Source organism: Lactuca virosa, chromosome 4 (assembly GCF_052849685.1).
Source record: "Lactuca virosa cultivar CGN04683 chromosome 4, Lactuca_virosa_CGN04683_v6, whole genome shotgun sequence".
Taxonomy (NCBI): Eukaryota; Viridiplantae; Streptophyta; class Magnoliopsida; order Asterales; family Asteraceae; genus Lactuca; species Lactuca virosa.
The window spans coordinates 388207140-388213139 of NC_136429.1; positions in this window are offsets into that span (position 1 = coordinate 388207140).

Sequence of the window (6000 nt, forward strand, 5' to 3'; positions counted from 1 at the left end):
GTAGGACTCATACCTGGTCCATCTATCATTAAATCGTGCATATAGGTCGTATATAATTGAGATTGGTAAGAAAGTCGGGTGGGTGACCCTGCCCCATGTCCACAACCAGACAAGGAACAGGAAATAGGGCGGAAACACACATCCCACGTTTGTAAAATCTTAATTATATATCGTCCTCGCGTATACACTTAGTAGTGATAGGTTGACTGTATTCGTCCCAAGCCTCTGTGCTTGAACTTTATTTGCTGCATGCGTGATATTCCCAAAGGGTCTGCTGGGAATACTTCAGAAAGGTTTCGGATAGCATAATACTCCTCTCTTGAGTACTTCGAGGTTTCGTAATGAGAGATGACCTGGAGGTCCGTGTCTGTTAACACGTTGTCGCGCACGTATTAAACAAATAAATTTATCACTGCTGGTTGCACTAAAAATATAGCACAGGGAAGCAGGGTCGAATCCTCAGGGACACAGCCTAAAAGTCAATGCCTTTTTGCATCAGACACATCTAGTCAAGAAACAAAATATAAAAGGGGGGATTTTAAATTTAACTAAAAACTAAAATTTGCAGTGATGTTAAATTGAATGAAAGTCAATAATAAAAAAAACAATTCCAGTTCTGCTGCGACTTTCCTAATCTTGCAACTGATCCAGATCTGATTATTTGAGATGCGTTCTATCTAAGCTGGTACTGAGAAAAACTAACAAGCTCTAGTAATTTCTCTTTTACCTTATTTAGTTAATCAAAACAAGATCTTCAATTAACCCTAACTTTTTACTGTCTAACAAACAAGCTCTTAATTAAGATCAGAAAAGTTGCATTAAGTTCTTTGTAAAATTCCCAGCAATACCCAATACTTCTCACAAGCTCGGAAGCGTAAAGGTATGATTTTTACAGTTTATAATAAAGTCAAATCCCAAACACGGAACCGATTTATTACTTGTTACTTATTACCAATTAATTAGAACAATTACGGATTCTATAACTGATTAACTAGAATGATAAAACCCTAGCTAGGTGATCAGACTAACAAGAATTCAAATCAAACATTCATTAAGCTCAAAACTGAAGAATCTAGATAGAAACAAAAATCAAAAACCAGATCTAATGATCAATCACATGAAAAGTACTTGTCTTTGCAAAACTGAAAACTAGGGTTTAGCCAGACATGGCTAAAATCTGATCTAAAACAATAAAAAGAAACATTAAACTACTAAATCTTACTAAACTAAACGTAGGAGATGATCCACAGTCTTCAGATCTTCATAAATCATTGAAATCGGAGAAGAAACACCTCCAAAGTTGTATTTTCGTCGTCTGGTACCTCTGGAATCGCCAACTTTTGTTACTGGAAGGTTATAAGGTCTATTTATACGTCCAGCAGCAAAAACGACGTACCTGCGATCACATGTACACAACCTGCGATCGCAAGTTTTGAAGTAAATGCGTCTCGTGCCTTTTTAATGAAGTAGGATGTTATTCTGGAACTTTTTGGCCAACCTGCGATCGCATGTACACAACCTGCGATCGCAGGTATTGAGTTTTCACTTCCGGATGAATTTTGGGCACAAAAGAACCTTGAAGACAAGTTGCGACCTAACCTGCGATCGCAAGGGCATACCTGCGATCGCATGAAGGCAACCTGCGATCGCAGGTTATGCCTAAGACGTCCGAAATTTCGTCTACTTTTCAGATCATTTTGAATCGCCTCAATCGGCGTTACGGTTGTCGAGATATGGTCAAAATACTGACAGGGGGTCAAAGCTGCCAGCAACATCCTTTAACTTTAGATTGCATATTATATCTTCGTGTGATCAATTCAATCAAATGTTTCTTGACTAAAGCATCTTGCAAACATTCCGCAACATACTCCATAAGTTCCAAGCTCCACTTTAAGCTCCAAACACGCATCCAACTGCTCCCAAAGCACTGCTCCACTCGAACTATCTGAAATTGACATAAAAACATGAGCAGTACGGGAATTCTAACGAAAGACATGAGCTGAACATTATTTAAATAAATGACATGCAAATGTACAAAATATGATACTAAATAATAATGAAAACTACCCTAAAAGATGCATAAAATGACATCTAAGAGTGTCAGATTTGTGTTTATGAGAGACGAGGGTTTCGATATTCAGTGGGTTAGGTAAAGGGTCTTTTCGTAGCACATTCAATTGGGAAGGTGAGGACTAAACCAATCCAAATCAAATGACGACATCAGATCTTCCTAGTAAAACATGTGTTAAGTTGTATTCGTACGAAATATTTGTTAGGGAGATAGAGCATCCTGTGCTTCTTGTTAGTACTCTTTGTGTTGGTCGGTGTTATTATTACTGTAGATGAGTCACATTGCAGCAACTAGTACTGATAGTAAATGTGTTCTGCTAGCTAGCGATGATACTTCATATTATGATCCTTAGAAGGTTTCTCTATGATCGCTCGATGTATATAAGTGTTTTGATTTGTTTGAACGAGAGAGTATTTTTAACTATTCTTTAAAATACGTTTATCTTAGCAACAGACTACGTACATTACAAACACATGGTACTTAAATGTTCTTAATCGTTACTGCGGTTAGTATTGCCGACACCGCCTTCGTCTCCGTTGGCGTTGTTAGCATTGAGTTGCGCCATGACGGCTGTCACAGCTGCCGTGACTGCAACTTGAAAAGTAGCAGAGTCTATCTGCAGGATTTGTGCCTTGCTAGTTGGCTGGTTACCCCCTTGTGAAGACATAACTCTGTTGCATGGTGAGAAACGATTTCGTGAGTGGGGATGACTATCTCTAGTTAACTCCTTACAATTTATATACACATATATAAAATTTTGCACTTTACTGAACTATTCTCGATGTTCCTGCTAAACATTCTTGCGACGTAGTTATGTTAATGGGTAGAAGCAGGTGTTGTACGAATGTTAAATTTACCCATCCCAGTTACTATCTTTGCCCAAACACACTTAGCTGAGGAGTTCTGATGGGATCCGGTGCATTAATGCTGGTATGATCGCACCCTATAGGTCTACGAAGAAGGCACCTTTCAACCATAATGTTTAAAAGGTGAGATGATAATGAGTCTTTAGAAAGGGCTATACGTCGTGAGTTATCTAACTAAGTTTATCTTAGTTCTAAGTGTATCGTATTTCGATTTTTATGGTGTTCTGAAAACAAATCATAATGAAAGTCTATATATAATAAACTTATGAATTTTTAGCAGTACTGTTCCAAATGAAATCTTGTAACTTGATCCATACTAGGTCCTTCCTACCACCAATTGATGTACACTTAGTTATATATAATTAAGACTTAATAGACCTTCGAATCTAATGGGTCTGCCCTAAGCCCATTTTGTTAATATGATTCTAGTATATATAGTTTCAGAGAAAATTTTAACCTTGATGCAGGTCTACCAACATCATTGCAAGGAAACGTTCGGACAACAAATAAATCCCTCGACTAGTGTAATCACCAAAATCGCAGGGTCGAGTCTATACGTAGAAAAGAGTAGCACCAACTCATATTTATGAACCTAATCTACAAGGTCTTGTGAGTAGCATGAACTCTACTTACGACGATCCATCCCCCGTGGTGCTTGAGGCGAGGTCGATGTGCCCCGTAGTTCTGCCAACCTCCGCTCGGCTGCGACCACTCTCTCTTCGAGCGTCGAGTGTCTTTTCTGATACTCTTTTACCTCTGCCCGAGCGGCGATAAGGTCCTTAATGAGTTGGTTTCTGAAATAGCAGTCTCTTTTCAAGTCTTTTGGTACGTGAGACGGTAGTGTCCGTAGCAACATGCAGCTCCCGAACTCGATTTGCAGCCTCCCTGATTTGATCCCTGATGTTTGTGATGAGCTAGGTCATCACTGGGAGGGATCTGTCAGCCGGTCCCCCATGGTTGAGGTCATTGCAACCTTGTTGGTCTCCAAATGGTGATCGCTGTCGCTGATGGCGACTCCACCCCTCGATCAATGTTGCCCAACGGGGCATAGGTCCGATGTAGTCGAAACGGTTCGCGAGAACCCTGGCTATGTACAGAGAGTTAATGACCTCTGGATCCACTTCCAACTCTTCCCCTTCGTCTTCTTCGGGCTCTTTCCTCGAACACCTCTTTGGGATCCTCTTTTGGTTCTTCTCCTAACCATCCACCCTTTCTCGGGTTCGGAAAGTAGGGGTTGCCTGGTAAGTATAATCTTGCCACGATGTCCGTGCGAGAATAGAAGGGGTAAGAGGCATATAATAGTCGTATTCCTAGAAATACTTATAGGGGTTTGATCCTCCTTAGTTACTTCTATAATTACATAGTGCATACCAGATATATATCTAACAAAAGATATGATAGACCTTCGAATAAGTGATCATACTCTAAGATCATAACCAAACAAGGAACAGGAAGTAAAGCAATGATCACAAATTCTAAGTCTATGACATCCAAGTTATATATAACTTTAGCGTATCCACTTAGTTATTACAGACCCCTTAGCAAGAATCTGTTTAGTTTTCACATAAGTTATAGTACCACAAAATACTCCTATAGTATTTTAAATGTAATGTTTGGTTCTTAACGATTTTCTTGTATGGGAAGTTTTTAGGCTTGTTGCTCACTGCGACCATTCCCCAGCATACATTAGTCACACCTCAGATAAATATAGTTGATCAGGCTATATTCATCCCAAGTCTGGTTACATATCCCAAGGTCTACTCATAGTGTCCAACTCCTCATTTTACTTTTGTATCGTCCTAGATATGACACTATACTAGCATGTCCGCATGTATTCATACTTTTTAACAAGAAACTATTTCGTTTCTGAAAGTATAGTTATTTGAAAATGTTAAATCAGAGACTTTTAGTCCCAATGCATTTATAGTTTGTATATCTTATGTGGTTTGATATTCTTAGTTCACTATAAACAATGCTCTGATACCAATCTGTCACACCCCCAAACCAAGGATGGCGGAAATGTCGGGGGGTGGCGGACTTCATGTATGGTATCATAACAACGGGTATAGTAGTGACTAAAGCAAAAACAACCATCATAAATATAATTGAAAAAGTTACACCATAGTATAAGTTTACATGTTTCAAAATCAATTACACTATGATGACAAAATGAAATGTTTGACGCCTTAGCGTCTCATCCTCAAAAGCTGCGGGTTACCTGTTTTACTGATTTCCTGAGAATACAAGTAGTTTCGAAAAAAAGTGTCAACAATTAAGTTGGTGAGTTCATAAGCTTTTGGATGTAGAGTTTGAAAACCTTTGTTTGTAAATGTAACGTATACTAAAAAAAAATCCAATATTTTCCTTATAAAATGTTATGTAGTCTTAAATCCCAAGACCGAATGTATGAGTATGTTTCATACTTGTAATGTGTTTGTAAATGTAATGTATACTCAAGAAAAATCCAATGTTTTCCTTATAAGATGTTATGTAGTCTTAAATCCCAAGACCGAATGTATGTGTGTGTTTCGTACTTGTAACGTGTTCGTAAATGTAATGTATACTTAAGAAAAATCCAATGTTTTCCTTATAAAATGTTATGTAGTCTTAAATCCCAAGACCGAATGTATGTGTGTGTTTCGTACTTGTAATGTGTTTGTAAATGTAATGTATACTCAAGAAAAATCCAATATTTTCCTTATAAAATGTTATGTAGTCTTAAATCCCAAGACCGAATGTATGTGTGTGTTTCGTACTTGTAAAGATGTATATAGTTTTTAATAGATAAACCCCCTTTTTAAGGTAGAACTTCCCGTACACTTGAAATGTCGTTAACTCCCTATGTGAGTCGCTTTAACCATACTACAACTGGATGAACCTGCTACAACATTTTTCAAACATCAGAATGTTATGTCATTTGTCACCCGTAGACCTGCAGGTCCCACTGTAGCTAGCAGAAAGGTGTGGGGTGTCAATCCCAATATAGATCGATATACAATTATCACGCTCTCCCTACAAGAGACTCTGGTTATAACTTACAAGAATTTTAACCCGTACTCTAAG